A 16,387-nucleotide genomic window follows, 5' to 3' on the forward strand; every position below is an offset into this window, starting at 1 on the left:
TCGATTCCTATTTCGACATATGTTCATTTTTTGTTTAAACCAAACCAGGGTGGTCGTTTGGGGTTATTTAGGGGCATTTTTGTACTTTTTTTGGCTTCGGATTTTCTAAAAAGTGTCCTTATTAGGTGTGTGGATGCAATGTTGAGGGTTGTGACCTTCGAATCGATACCTATTTTCGGTATAAACATGACCCGGTGGGTCGTTTGGTGTTATTTTGGGACAGTTCTGTACTTTTTGGGGTTTGGTACATTCTAAAAACTGTCATTACCTCTTATTAGACGTATGGATGCGATGTTGAGGGTCGTGACCTTTGAATCGATATCTATTTCAACAGATGTTCATTTTCGGTATAAATGAGACCAGGTGGGTCGTTTGGGGTTATTTGGGGGCATTTCTGTACTTTTTTGGGTTTGGGATTCTCTAAAAAGTGTCCTTATCTCTTATTAGACGTGTTGATGTGATGTTCAGGGTCGTGACCTTCGAATCGATACCTATTTCGACATATGTTCATTTTCGATTTAAACCAGACCAGGTGTGTCGTTTGGGATTATTAGGGGACATTTTGGTACTCTTTTGGGCTTGGGATTTTCTAAAAATTGTCCTTATCTCTTTTTTTTTTTTTCGGTAAGTAAGAAGATTGTATTAGAAAAGGAGGAAAAACTACAAAAGAAGGCATTCTCTAAGAACCCGACAAGGGGAAGAGAACCCAAAGCACGATGGGATAGGCCCCATCAAACAAGAACCGAGCCAAAAAGGCTACGGCCTGTAATAAGTGACAAAATCCGAGTCCTGCTTAAGGTAGTCAATAAGGGCAGGGGGAAATCTCCAGGATCCCAAACTGAGTCGCAAGGGACTGCAGCCATAAAATCTGCTGGTCGATTTTGTTCTCTCCAAACATGGGTGAATTCTTTCATTCTCAAATCATTAGCCAAAGCAAGGATTCTACTCTTGAGAGGTTGTACTTTCCAAGGTCCTACAACCTTGCCAGAAATAGTGTCAATCGCCAACTTGGAATCAGATTTGATAGAAACATCAAGGATTCCTCTCTCTGTGCAAAGGGAGATGCCTCTATGTATAGCAGCCAGCTCCATGGAGAGAATGCAAAGTTCCAGCCCTTGGTTAGCAAATGCAGCTACAGGTTGTCCAATCGCATTACGAATCACTCCTCCAAAAGCAGCTCTACCATCGGACAGCGAACCTTCACAGTGAAGGGACCACAAATTGTTAGGAGGTAAGAACCACGAGCATGGTCTCGGCATCCTAATAGCCCAATGAACTTGCAAGTTCCAGGCCGAAGCAATGTGGGAATTAGCAGGACTAGGATCCCCACTCAAAGAACCAGATGTGACTGCAGTCCTAACAACCCCCTTGATAGCTTCCACAATCTGATCCTTAGATCTAGCCTTTTGCCAAAAAATTCTGAAATTTCTTTCAAACCAAATATGCTTGACAATGTGGATGCGATGTTGAGGGTCGTGACCTTCGAATCGATACCTATTTCGACATATGTTCATTTTTGGTTTAAACCAAACCAGGTCGGTCGATTGGGGTTATTTGGGGGCATTTCTTTACTCTTTTGGGCTTGAGATTTTCTAGAAAGTGTCCTTATCTCTTATTAAATGTGTGGATGCGATGTTGAGGGTCATGACCTTCGAATCGATACATATTTGGACATATGTTCATTTTCGGTTTAAACCAGACTCGGTGTGTCGTTTGGGGTTATTTGGGGGCTTTTCTGTACATTTTTTGGATTTGTATTTTGTTAAAAGTGTCGTTATCTCTTATTAGACGTGTGGATGCAATGTTGAGGGTCGTGACCTTCGAATCGAAACCTCTTTCGACATATGTTCATTTTCGGTTTAAACGAGAACGGGTGAGTCGTTTGGGGTTATTTTGGGGCATTTCTATACTTTTTTGGGTTTGGTACTTTCTAAAAAGTGTCCTTATCTCTTATTAGACATGTGGATACGATGCTGAGGGTCGTGACCTTCGAATCAATACCTATTTCGGCTTATGTTCATTTTCGGTTTAAACCAGACCAGTTGGGTCGTTTGGTATTATTTGGGGGCATTTCTATAATTTTGGGGTTTTATATTTTCTAAAAAGTGTCATTATCACTTATTAGACGTGTGGATGCGAATGTTAGGGTCGTGACCTTCGGATCGATACCTATTTTGGCATATGTTCATTTTTGGTTTAAACCAGACCGGGTGGGTTATTTGGGGTTATTTGAGGGCATTTCTGTACTTTTTTGGGTTTGGAGTTCTCTAGAAAGTGTCCTTATCTCTTACTAGACGTGTTGATGCGATGTTTAGGGTCATGACCTTCGAATCGATAGCTTTTTTGACATATGTTCATTTTCGATTTAAACGAGACTGGTGGAGTCGTTTGGGGTTATTTCGGGGCATTTCCCTACTTTTTTTGGTTTGGTACTTTCTAAAAAGTATCCTTATCTCTTATTGGATGTGTGGATGCGATGTTGAGGGTTGTGATCTTTAAATCGATACCTATTTTGGCATATGTTCATTTTTGGTTTAAACCAGACCGGGTGGGTCGTTTGGGGTAATTTGGGGGCATTTTTGTGCTTTTTTGGGGTTTGGTATTTTCTAAAAAGTATCCCCATCTCTTATTACACCTGTGGATACGATGTTGAGGGTTGCGACCTTCAAATCGATTTCTATTTCGACACATGTTCATTTTTGGTATAAACCTGACCAGATGGGTCGTTTGGGGTTATTTGGGGGGCATTTTTGTACTTTTTGGGGTTTAGGATTCTCTAAAAAGTGTCCTTATCTCCCATTAGACGTGTGGATGCGATGTTGACGTGACGTTCGAATCGATACTTATTTTGACTTATGTTCATTTTTGGTTGAAACCTGATCTGAAGGGTCGTTTGGGGTTATTTGGGGACATTTCTGTATATTTTAGGGTTTGGTGTTTTCTAAAATGTGTCATTATCTCTTATTAGACGTATGGATATGATGTTGAGGGTCGTGACCTTCGAATCAATACCTATTTCGGCATATGTTCATTTTCGGTATAAATCAGACCAGGTGGGTCGCTTGGGGTTATTAGGGGGCATTTCTTTACTTTTTTGGGTTTGGGATTCTCTAAAAAGTGTCCTCATCTCTTATTAGACGTGTGGATGCGATGTTGAGGGTCTTGACCTTCGAATCGATACCTATTTCAACATATGTTCATTTTCGGTTTAAACCAGACTAGGTGTGTCGTTTGGGGTAATTTGGGGGCATTTCTGTACATTTTTGGGATTTGTATTTTGTTAAAATAATCGTTATCTCTTATTAGACATGGGGTTTCATTGTTGAGGGTCGTGACCTTCGAATTGAAACCTATTTCGACATATGTTCATTTTGGGTATAAACCGGATAGGGAGGGTCGTTTGGGGACATTTTTGTACTTTTTAGGGTTTGGTATTTTCTAAAAAGTGTCATTATCTCTTATTAGATGGGTGGATACGATGTTGAGGGTCGTGACCTTCGAATCGATACCTCTTTCGGCATATATTCATTTTCGGTATAAATCAGACCAGGTGGGTCGTTTGGGGTTATTTGGTGGCAGTTCTTTTCTTTTTTGGGTTTGGGATTCATTAAAAACTTTCCTCATATCTTATTAGACGTGTGGATGTATTGTTGAGGGTCGTGACCTTTGAATCGATACCTATTTCTGCATATGTTCATTTTCGATTTAAACCAAACCGGGCTGGTCGTTTGGGGTTATTTGGGGGTATTTCTGTACTTTTCTAGGGTTTGGTATTTTCTAAAAAGTGTCCTCATCTCTTATTAGCCGTGTGGATGTGATGTTGAGGGTCGTGACCTTCGTATCGATACCTATTTCTGCATATGTTCATTTTCGGTATAAACCAGACCAGGTGGGTCGTTGGTTTATTTAGGGGCATTTTTGTACTTTTTTGGCTTTTAGATTCTCTAAAAAGTGTCCTTATCTCTTATTAGACGTGTGGATGTGATGTTGTGGGTCGTGACCTCCGAATCAATACCTATTTTGACATATGTTCATTTTCGGTTTAGACCAGATCGGGTGGGTCGTTTGGGGTTATTTGGGGACATTTCTATACTTTTTAGGGTTTCGTATTTTCTAAAAAGTGTCCTTATCTCTTATTAGACGTGTGGATGCGATGTTGACGGTCGTGACCTTCGAACCGATACCTATTTCGGCATATGTTCATTTTCGGTTTAAACCAGACCGGGTGGGTCGTTTGGGGTCATGTGGGGGCATTTCAGTACTTTTTTGGGCATGGGAGTTTCTAAAAGGTGTCCTGATCTTTTATTAGACGTGTGGGTACGATGTAGAGGGTCGTGACCTTCGAATCGATACCTGTTTCCACAAATGTTTATTTTCGGTTTAAACCAGACCGGGTGGGTCCTTTGGAGTTATTTGGGGGTATTTCTGTACTTTTTTGGGTTTTGTATTTTGTAAAAAGTGTCCTTATCTCTTATTAGACGTGTGGATGCAATGTTGAGGGTCTTGACCTTCAAATCGATAACTATTTTGACATATGTTCATTTTCGGTTTAAACCAGACCGGGCTGGTCGTTTGGGGTTATTTGGGGGCATTTCTGTACTTTTCTAAGGGTTTGGTATTTTCTAAAAAGCTTCCTCATCTCTTATTAGACGTTTGGATGCGATGTTGAGGGTCATGACCTTCGAATCGATTCCTATTTCGACATATGTTCATTTTCGGTATAAACCAAATCGGGGGGGTCGTTTGGTGTTATTTGGGGACATTTCTGTACTTTTTGGGGTTTGGTATTTTGTAATAAGTGTCCTTATCTCTTATTTGACGTATTGATGCGATGTTGAGGGTCATGACCTACGAATCGATACCTAGTTCGGCATATGTTCATTTTCGGTATAAACGAGACCAGGTGGGTCGTTTGGGGTTATTTGGGGCCATTTCAGTAAATTTTTGGGTTTGGGATTCTCTAAAAAGTGTCATTATCTTTTATTAGACGTGTTGATGTAATGTTTAGGGTCGTGGCCTTCGAATCGATACCTATTTTGACATATGTTGATTTTTGGTTTAAACCAGACCGTGTGGGTCGTTTGGGATTATTTGGGGACATTTCTGTACTCTTCTGGGCTTGGGATTTTCTAAAAATTGTCCTTATCTCTTATTAGACGTGTGGATGCGATGTTGAGGGTCGTGACCTTTGAATCGATACCTATTTTGACATATGTTCATTTTCGGTTTAAACTACATCGGGTGGGTCGTTTGGGGACATTTCTGTACTTTTTAGGGTTTGGTATTTTCTAAAAAGTGTCCTTATCTCTTATTAGATGTGTGGATGCGATGTTGGGGGTCGTGACCTTCGGATCGATACATATTTCAGCATATGTTCATTTTTGGCTTTAAACCAGACCGGGTGGGTCATGTGGAGTTATTTTGGGGCATTTTTGTACTTTTTTTATTTTATATTTTGTAAAAAGTGTCCTTATCTCTTATTAGGCGTGTGGATGTGATGTTGAGGGTCGTGACCTTCTAATCGATACCTATTTCGACATTTGTTCATTTTCGGTTTAAACTAGACCGGGTGTGTCGTTTGGGATTATTTGCGGACTTTTCTATAATCTTTTGGGCTTGGGATTTTCTGAAAATTGTCCTTATCTCTTATTAGATGTGTGGATACGATGTTGAGGGTCGTGACCTTTGAATCGATACCAATTTTGACATATGTTTATTTTTGGTTTAAACCAAACCGGGTGGGTCGTTAGGGGTTATTTGGGGGCATTTCTGTATTATTTGGGTTTTGTATTTTGTAAAAGGTGTCCTTATCGCTTATTAGACGTGTGGATGCAATGTTGACGGTCGTGACCTTCGTATCGATACCTATTTTGGGATATGTTCATTTTCTATTTAAATCAGACCGGGTGGGTCGTTTGGGGTCATGTGGGGGCATTTCAGAACTTTTTTGGCTTGGGAGTTTCTAAAAAGTGTCCTTATCTTTTATTAGACGTGTGGATGCGATGCTGAGCGTCGTGACCTTCGAATCGATACCTATTTCCATAAATGTTTATTTTCGGTTTAAACCAGACTGGGTGGGTCATTTGCAGTTATTTGGGGGTGTATTTTTGTATTTTTTTGGGTTTTATATTTTGTAAAAAGTGTCCTTATCTCTTATTAGACGTGTGGATGCGATGCTGAGCGTCGTGACCTTCGAATCGATACCTATTTCCATAAATGTTTATTTTCGGTTTAAACCAGATCTGGGTGGGTCATTTGCGTTATTTGGGGGTGTATTTTTGTATTTTTTGGGTTTTATATTTTGTAAAAAGTGTCCTTATCTCTTATTAGACGTGTGGATACGATGTTGAGGGTCTTGGCCTTCAAATCGATAACTATTTTAACATATGTTCATTTTCGGTTTAAACCAGATCGGGTGGGTCGTTTGGGGTTATTGAGGGGCAGTTCTTTATTTTTTTGGGTTTGGGATTTTCTAAAAAGTGTCCTGATCTCTTATTAGATGTGTTGATGTAATGTTTAGGGTCGTGACCTTCGAATCGATACTTATTTCGACATATGTTTATTTTCGGTTTAAACCAGACCATGTGGGTCGTTTGGGATTATTTGGGGACATTTCTGTACTCTTTTGGGCTTGGGATTTTCTTAAAATTGTCATCATCTCTTATTAGACGTGTGGATGCGAAGTTGAGGGTCATGACCTTCGAATCGATACCAATTTCGACATATGTTGATTTTTAGTTTAAACCAGACTAGGTGGATCGTTTGGGGTTATTTGGGGGCATTTCTGTTCATTTTTGGGATTTGTATTTTGTTAAAATAATCCATACCTCTTATTAGACGTGTGGATTCAATGTTGAGGGTCGTGACCTTCGAATCGAAACCTATTTCGACATATGTTCATTTTTGGTATAAACCGGACTGGGTGGGTCGTTTGGGGTTATTTGGGGACAGTTTTGTACATTTTTGGGTTTGGTATTTTCTAAAACGTGTCATTATCTCTTATTAGATGTGTGGATACGATGTTGAGGGTCGTGACCTTCGAATCGATATCTATTTCGGCATATGTTCATTTCCGGTATAAATCAGACCAGGTGAGTCGTTTGGGGTTATTTGGGGGCATTTCTTGACTTTTTTGGGTTTGGGATTCTCTAAAAACTGTCCTCATCTCTTATTAGACGTGTGGATGCGATGTTGAGGGTTGTGACCTTCGAATCGATACGTATTTCTGCATATGTTCGTTTTCGGTTTAAACTAGACCGGGCTGGTCGTTTGGGATTATTTGGGGGCATTTCTGTACTTTTCTGGGGTTTGGTATGTTCTAAAAAGTGTCCTCATCTCTTATTAGACATGTGGATGCGATGTTGAGGGTCGTGACCTTTGAATCAATACCTATTTTGGCATATGTTCATTTTCGGTATAAACCAGACCAGGTGGTTCGTTTAGGGTTATTTGGGGGCATTTCTGTTCTTTTTTGGGTTTGGGATTCTCTAAAAAGTGTCCTTATCTCTTATTGGGCGTGTGGATGCGATGTTGAGGATCATGACCTTTGAATCGATACCTATTTTGACATATGTTCATTTTCGGTTTAAACTAGATCGGGTTTGGGGACATTTCTGTAATTTTTAGGGTTTGGTATTTTCTAAAAAGTATCCTTATATCTTATTAGATGTGTGGATGCGATGTTGGGGGTCGTGACCTCCGGATCGATACATATTTTGGCATATGTTCATTTTCGGGTTAAACCAGACCGGGTGGGTCGTTTGGGGTTATTTGGGGGCATTTCTATACTTTTTTGATTTTATATTTTGTAAAAAGTGTCCTTATCTCTTATTAGGCGTGTGGATGCGAAGTTGAGGGTCGTGACCTTCGAATCTATACATATTTCAACATTTGTTTATTTTTGGTTTAAACTAGACCGGGTGTGTCGTTTGGGATTATTTTTGGACGTTTGTATACTCTTTTGGGCTTGGGATTTTCTAAAAATTGTCCTTATCTCTTATTAGATGTGTGAATGCGATGTTGAGAATCGATACCAATTTCGACATATGTTCATTTTTTGTTTAAACCAAACCGGGTGGGTCGTTAGGGGTTATTTGGGGGCATTTCTGTACTATTTTGGGTTTTGTATTTTGCAAAAAGTGTCCTTATAGTTTATTAGACGTGTGGATGCGATGTTGATGGTCGTGACCTTAAAATCGATACCTATTTCGACATATGTTCATTTGCGGTTTAAACCAGACTGGGTGGGTCGTCTGGGGTCATGTGGTGGCATTTCAGTAATTTTTTGGGCTTGGGAGTTTCTAAAAAGTGTCCTTATCTTTTATTAGACGTGTGGATGAGATGTTGAGTGTCGTGACCTTCGAATCAATACCTATATCCACAAATGTTTATTTTCGATTTAAACCAGACCGGGTGGGTCATTTGGAGTTATTTGGGATATTGTTTTTTTGATAAGTAAGAAGATTGTATTAGAAAGGAGGAAAAACTACAAAAGGAGGCATTCTCTAAGAACCCGACAAGGGGAAGAGAACCCAAAGCACGATGGGACAGGCCCCATCAAACAAGAACCGAGCCAAAAAGGCTACGGCCTGTAATAAGTGACAAAATCCGAGTCCTGCTTAAGGTAGTCAATAAGGGCAGGGGGAAATCTCCAGGATCCCAAACTACCCCATGTGAGTCGTAAGGGACTGCAGCCATAAAATCTGCTGGTCGATTTTGTTCTCTCCAAACATGGGTGAATTCTTTCATTCTCAAATCATTAGCCCAAGCAAGGATTCTACTCTTGAGAGGTTGTACTTTCCAAGGCCCTACAACCTTGCCAGAAATAGTGTCAATCGCCAACTTGGAATTAGATCTGATAGAAACATCAAGGATTCCTCTCTCTATGCAAAGGGAGATGCCTCTATGTATAGCAGCCAGCTCCATGGAGAGAATGCAAAGTGCCAGCCCTTGGCTAGCAAATGCAGCTACAGGTTGTCCAATCGCATTACGAATCACTCCTCCAAAAGCAGCTCTACCATCGGACAGCGAACCTTCACAGTGAAGGGACCACAAAATATTAGGAGGTAAGAACCACGAGCATGGTCTCGGCATCCTAATAGCCCAATGAACTTGCAAGTTCTAGGCCGAAGCAATGTGAGAATTAGCAGGACTAGGATCCCCACTCAAAGAACCAGATGTGACTGCAGTCCTAACATCCCCCTTGATAGCTTCTACAATCTGATCCTTAGATCTAGCCTTTTGTCGAAAAATTCTGAAATTTCTTTCAAACCAAATATGCTTGACAGTGGCACAAAATGCAAGCTTTAAAACCACACCTAAGCTCCCCGCTCTTCCTGTCGCATACCGAACCCAAATGGAAGCATCAAATATGTTCATGGGAGCCTGTCCATGAAGAGAACACATACCAAAGATCCTCCTCCAAATATCAATGGAAAAAGGGCAAGCAAAGAAAATATGGTTTCTTCTCTCAATACCAGCCCAACAAAACTCACAACTATGTTGAACCGGAATCCCCCTGTGAAGAAGATTATCCCTAGTGGGGAGAGCATCGACCAGACACCTCCAAGAAACAAAAGAGTGGGACTTAATGCTACCTTCAAACCAAACTGCTTCACTCCAATCCACGGGGTTGGCCTTCACACGGGTGGCATTCCAAGCCGATTTGGTTGAAAAGATACCTGCCGGATTGCCACCCGGACTACCAAACCGGGTTGTCACCATGCAACTTATCAATGGAGGGGAGGGCTCTCCACACATCAATAAGGTCAAAAGAGGTTGAAGGGCTAGGCAGCCAGTCTCCATCCCGAACAATTTCCTTGACAAGTGCATGATGGGCTGCAAGCGCATAAGATCCCGCATCATAGCAAATCCTACTACCAAACCTATTAAAAAGGACTCCCTCTGGGTGCCACTTGTCGAGCCAAAGTTTGTTGGATCTGCCATTGCCAATGAAGGTATTAATTAAAGGCAATGCCTTATCTCTATATTTCAAAATTTTCCTCCAAACCCAAGAGCAATTTTGTAACACCTTAACTGTCCAAAGCGATTCCTGCTTGAGGTACCTCTGCTGGACCCAATGCACCCAAAGTCGGTTTTGCTTGGAGGCAATCCACCAGATTTGCTTCATAATACCAGCCACATTCATCTCCTTAACCCGCTTAAGCCCAAGACCTCCTTCAGTTTTAGGCTTACAGACCGCATCCCAAGAAATGAAGTGCATTTTCCTTTCAAGCGAGGGGCCTGACCAAAGGAAATTAGAAAACATGGGCTCAAGCTGTGAGATAAGGTTACCTGGCAGCCCAAAAATACCAGCCCAGTAAATGTAGCATCCTTGGAGCACGAAGATATAAGTTGGAGACGCTGAAGATAAGATAAAAACCTGGCTTTCCATCCTTCCAATTTCCTTCGAACCAAATCTAAAATAGGACTGCAATCTTTCAAGGACAGCCTGCCCGAGACAAGAGGGACGCCGAGGTACCTGATAGGGAGAGTGGTCTCAGAGAAACCCGTTAATTCCAAAGTTCCATACTACTAGTTTGGGTTAGGCCCCCTACAATAATAGAGGACTTAGATCTATTGAGATGCAGCCCTGAAAGACCTGCAAACTCGTCAAGACCCCCCAAACTAGCCAAAACAGATTCGCGATTGGCCCTCACAAAGATCATTAGGTCATCCGCAAATATAAGGTGAGAAAGATGTAGAGCTTTACATCTAGGCAGCAATTTGATTTGACCATCTACTTCCAGCCTTCGTATAATTCCTGAAAAAGCTTCCATGGCAATAGTGAACAAATAAGGAGAGAGCGGGTCACCTTGCCTGATACCTCTATCTCCCTTGAAGTAACCTGTGGGGCTGCCATTAATGAGATCGGAGAACATGGGTGTGGTAACACAAGCCTTAACCCATCCAAGGAATTTCCCTATGAAGCCCATTCTTTCCATCACTCCAAATAGAAAGTTCCTGCTCAAGGAGTCATAGGCTTTATGGAGATCAACCTTCAACACCACAGTGGGGTTGGCGGCTTTCTGCTCAATCCCTCTCACAATATCATGGCAAACAAGAATATTATCAACTATAGATCTTCCTTTGATAAAAGCTGATTGATTGAAACTGATCACCTCGCCGATAACCTTCTGGAGTCTATTAGAGATGATCTTAGAAATGATCTTATAAAGCAGATTGCAAAGGGCAATGGGTCTATAGCCCGCAAAGGAGGAAACATCTCCAGATTTAGGGATTAGAGAAATAAAGGTAGCATTAACAGAATAGGGCATAAAGGAGTTCTCAAAAAACCATTTAATAGCCTTGATAAGGTCCTCCTTAATAATCTCCCAGGTTGTTTTGTAAAATCTAGCCCCGAAACCATCAGGCCCTGGGGCCTTAGAATCTTTCATAGCAAAGACCACACCCTTGATCTCCTCTCTACTAATCTCCCTTTCCAATTCCAATATCTGAATTTCAGAAATAGCACCCGAAAGGTGGATAGAATTCGGGCAGGTTCCCTCATCAATTGAATCAGTCCCAAATAAATTACAATAAAACTTTACAGCCTCTTCTTTAATCCTTTTTGGTTCATCAACCACCACTCCATTCTGATCAACAATCTCCAGAATATGCTTTCTATTGAATCTGCCGCGCATGGACTTATGAAAAAAACTGTTATTTCCATCACCTAGTTGGAGCCACTTCACCCTAGATTTCTCCTTTAGGACCCTTTCCTCCATTTGCAAAGCACTCCAGAGCTTGCCCTTGGCCTCTCTCTCTAGGATAATTAGAGAATCATCCATCGGATTCAAAGATATATCAGCCTGAATTCTGGAAAGTTCCTCCTCAGCCACCTTGACAGAATGAAAAACATCCCCAAAATCCTCCTTATTCCACCTCTTCAGCTCAAGCTTAACATTCCTTAACTTTGTAGCGAAACAAAGAAGAGGATTGGACTGTAGCTTTATAGGGAAAGCCCAGCCTTTCTTAACCACTTCAAAGTAATCTCCATGAGTAGTCCAGGCATCAAAAAATTTGAAAGGCTTTGGACCTGAATTGAAATTGTCCAACAGCTTAAGGATAATCGGACTATGGTCAGAGATACCAGGGCAAAGGAAATTCGCCTCAGAAAAACTTAGTTTATCCAGCCAATGGCTGTTAACTAAGACCCGATCAAGTTTACAACAAATTCTGCTGCTGCCTTTTTGGTTATTACTCCAAGTAAACATTTCTCCTTTCCACTTCAAATCAGCTAGGCCTGAATTGAAAATACAAGCGTTAAAGTCCTCTACAGCCCCATGAAGAATGGCCTCCCCTCCAAGCTTCTCATTCTGATGCCGAACAATATTAAAATCCCCCATTACAGCCCAGGGGTCGATCATACCAGCAGCAATTTCCTCTATGTCCTTCCACAGCTCAAGCCTCCCCTCAAGAGTATTAAAAGCATAAACAGCGGTGCAGTGGCAGGCCAAAGAAGAACCAAGAATTCCAACTTTCAAATGAATAAATTGAGGTTTAGATTTAATGATCTCAACCTTTAAGCTCTCCTCATCCCAACCAATCCAAATTCTGGTATGGTGTTCTGGACTACAGTTATGAGTGAATTTCCATCCCCTTTTAAGGTTTTGAAAAGTAGTATTAACATTATTCTCCTTAACTTTTGTCTCCAAAAGAATAGCCAACTTATACTCCTTGGCAGCAAGCATTCTTTTAACACTTCTTTGTTTTTCAGGGGCATTCAGCCCTCTCACATTCCAGCATAGACTATTCATTAGGAACGATTAGAAGGAGGGGTTGGAGCCAGCTTCTTACCCCCCAAAGCCAATCCAATCTCAGTCCCCTTCACAGCCGAACTAGCATTGGCAGTGATTTTTTTTTTTTTTTGATAAGTAATTTGTGAATGTATAGAAGAAGAAAAGGAAGATACAAGAGAAGGGAACCTACTGACACCCCTTAGACAGACCTAAGGAGGAGAAAGAGGCCCCACACCTCCGAGGACAAACCCCTCGGATATTCAAGGAGAACCACCCAAACCCAATTATGGAGGCCTAAACTGGGCCTTACCAACAGAATCATCATGAATCAGCCGCATTAGGTCCTCATGAAACTCTTGAGGATACATAATAGTTTCCCCATCCCCACTATTTATTGGCAGTGGTTTCAATACGCTGAGGCTTGAAAGAAGCCAAAAATCTTCTCCTTCCCTGCTCCCTTAGTCCTCTCCCCTCTTTATCCGAATTTAAAACAATGGGGATAGTGGGGTTGGACATACCTTCAAATGTGGGGTCTTTCAAAGATAAGCTAGCCGAATCCTTTCTTCCTTTGGTGGAGAGGCTGGCAATTTTGGAAATCAAATCTGGTCGGGCAACTTCTTTAGCTCCTTCTTCAATGACATCACCATCCAACGTGGCCCCCTCATCAAGAATCTTCAAAAGAGAATCCCTAATAGAGCTCCCCCAATCAGCATTGCTTACCAAAACTGAAGTGGAAGAATTATTACCTTCCATAAGTGCCCCACTCTCCTTCTCTCCACCCTCACCTATTCTTTCCTTCATGGTCAACGCATGGGCTTTAGTAGGAGAAGACCCAGCTGTCACATTCATCCCATTTGAATTTTCCAAAATCTCCACACCATCGAAGCCAGCTATACCTTTTCTTCCAAGATTCTCCCCATCTTTCGTAATTAAAGAATCCCTTGGATTCTGCCCATCATCCAGCTCATCTCCTAATAAGATGTTGCAAGAATCAACATCCAACATTAGCTCCTTTGGATCATAGGCAACTTCCTCCGTTAGATCTTCCAGCAAAGCAAATGCATTGACATGAACAACTTCCTTCCCCTTACCAGCTGCAATCTTGGTTGGAGAATTAGGAAGATTTCTAGAACCAGCAGATTTGGAAATCCCCACAGATTTCGTGATCCCAGCAGATTCCGTGATCCCAGCAAATCTTTCACCCAAGTTGGCACCTCCATTTGAATTTTGAATCTCAGCCCCATCACCACCGTGCATGGCCTGAGCACCACCACCACGTCCCGCGCCGGCCACCTGAGAATGACCAACACCAGCTTTCACCCTCCACTCTTTTCGGCTGTTACCCTTTTGTGTAGCTTGATTAGCACCACATTGACTAGTGGCATGGCCAAAAATCATGCAGCTATTGCAGCGTGGAGGGCACCATTCATACTTCGCTTTTTGAAAGAACACCAACCCTTCATCATCATGGACAGCCACTTGCTCTGGGACATCATGGGTAGCCTCAATTTCCACACATAAGCGAGCATAGGAGAGCCTTTCCTTAGTCATTGTCATTTTGTCAGTGGCTATCGGTTTGCCGATAACACTAGCAATCGAACTCAAAGCCTCCACATTCCAGGAGTGAAAAGGAAGGTTGGGGAAAGTAATCCAGATAGGAATGGAGTTTAATTCAACCTTTTTAAGCTTCATTCCTGGTTTCCAAGGCCGGAGGATCAACGGTCTTCGCTGCACAGTCCATGGTCCTCCTTCTAGCACTTTAACTTTATCTTCCTCCAAATTGAAACGAAAAACAAAGAATCCACTCTCTAAAAGATTAACATCCACATGCCCAGAAATACTCCATTGTTTCAGCAGCACTTCCTTAACATAAGTAAAACTTGGCCTACGGCCAATGAAATGCCCAAGAAGAGTGTTCTTCCATTTAGATAATTCTGCCTTAAGCATGGCTGAAGAACATTGTACAACACGCATACCATCAATACAAACAGGCTCAATGAAACTTAACTCCAAACCTTCACTATTAAGAGAGCTTGAAGAAGATTGAAAGAATGAAGTCCATGACACCCCCTTCCAAACAGCTTCTCCATGCATATTCCCGATCCTGCCACCAAAACACCACCACCACCCGAGGAGGATCCCCCACCTGCAGCAAATTCTCTCGGCCTTGATCCACCACCAAGATCACCCCCTGCCGACTTAGAGCCGCCATCCACCGAACCCCTAGCTTCCCCCTCTCCCGGAATGGGTGGAGGAAGAAGACCATCAGCCGAAGCAAATGGCCCGCCGGCCATCACCAAGAGCAACCACCAAGAGCCACTCAAAATCTCCAGAGCTTCTCTTGAGTAGATCCCTTCTATATCTGACTTGGTCGGTTATTTGGGATATTTCTGTATTTTTTGGGTTTTGTATTTTGTAAAAAGTGTCCTTATCACTTATTAGACGTGTGGATGCGATGTTGAGGGTCATGACCTTCGAATCGATACCTATTTTGACATATGTTCATTTTCGATTTAAACCAAACCAGGTGGGTCATTTGGGGTTATTTGGGGGCATTTCTGTACTTTTTTGGGCTTGGGATTTCTAAAAAGTGTCATTATCTCTTATTAGACAAGTGGATGCGATGTTGAGGGTCGTGACCTTCGAATCGATTACTATTTCGACATATGTTCATTTTCGGTTTGAACCAGATTGGGTGGGTCGTTTGGGATTATTTCTATACTTTTTTGGGATTTGTTTTTTGTAAAATGTGTCCTTATCTCTTATTACACGTGTGGATGTGATGTTGAGGGTCGTGACCTTCGAATCGATTCCTATTTCGACATATGTTCATTTTAGGTATAAACCAAACCGGGTGGGTCTTTTGGTGTTATTTGGGGACATTTCAATACTTTTTTGGGTTTGGTATTTTCTAAAAAGTGTCCTTATCTCTTATTAGACGTGTTGATGTAATGCTTAGGTTAGTGACCTTCGAATAGATACCTATTTCGACATATGTTGATTTTCAGTTTAAACCAGATCATGTGGGTCGTTTGGGATTATTTGGGGACATTTCTGTACTCTTTTGGGCTCGGAATTTTCTAAAAATTGTCCTTATCTCTTATTAGACGTGTGGATCCGATGTTGAGAGTCGTGACCTTCGAATCGATACCTATTTTGACATATGTTCATTTTCGGTTTAAACCAGACTAGGTGTGTCGTTTGGGGTTATTTGGGGCCATTTCTGTACTTTTTGGGGTTTGGTATTTTCTAAAACGTGTCCTCATTTCTTATTAGACGTGTGAACGCAATGTTGAGGGTCGTGACCTTCGAATCGATATCTATTTCGACACATGTTAATTTTTGGTATAAACCAGACCAGGTGGGTCGTTTGGGGTTATTTGGGGGCATTTCTGTACTTTTTTGGGTTTGGGATTCTCTAAAAAGTGTCCTTTTCTCTTATTGCACGTGTTGATACAATGTTTAGGGTCGTGACCTTCGAATCGGTACCTTTTTTGACATATGTTCATTTTTGGTTTCAACTAGAACGGGTGAGTCATTTGGGGTTATTTGGGGGCATTTATGTACTTTTTTGGGTTTGGTACTTTCTAAAAAGTGTCCCCATCTCTTATTAGACGTGTGGATGCGATGTTCAGGGTCGTGACCTT

The sequence above is a fragment of the Telopea speciosissima genome, chromosome 2 (assembly GCF_018873765.1).
Source record: "Telopea speciosissima isolate NSW1024214 ecotype Mountain lineage chromosome 2, Tspe_v1, whole genome shotgun sequence".
Classification (NCBI taxonomy): Eukaryota; Viridiplantae; Streptophyta; class Magnoliopsida; order Proteales; family Proteaceae; genus Telopea; species Telopea speciosissima.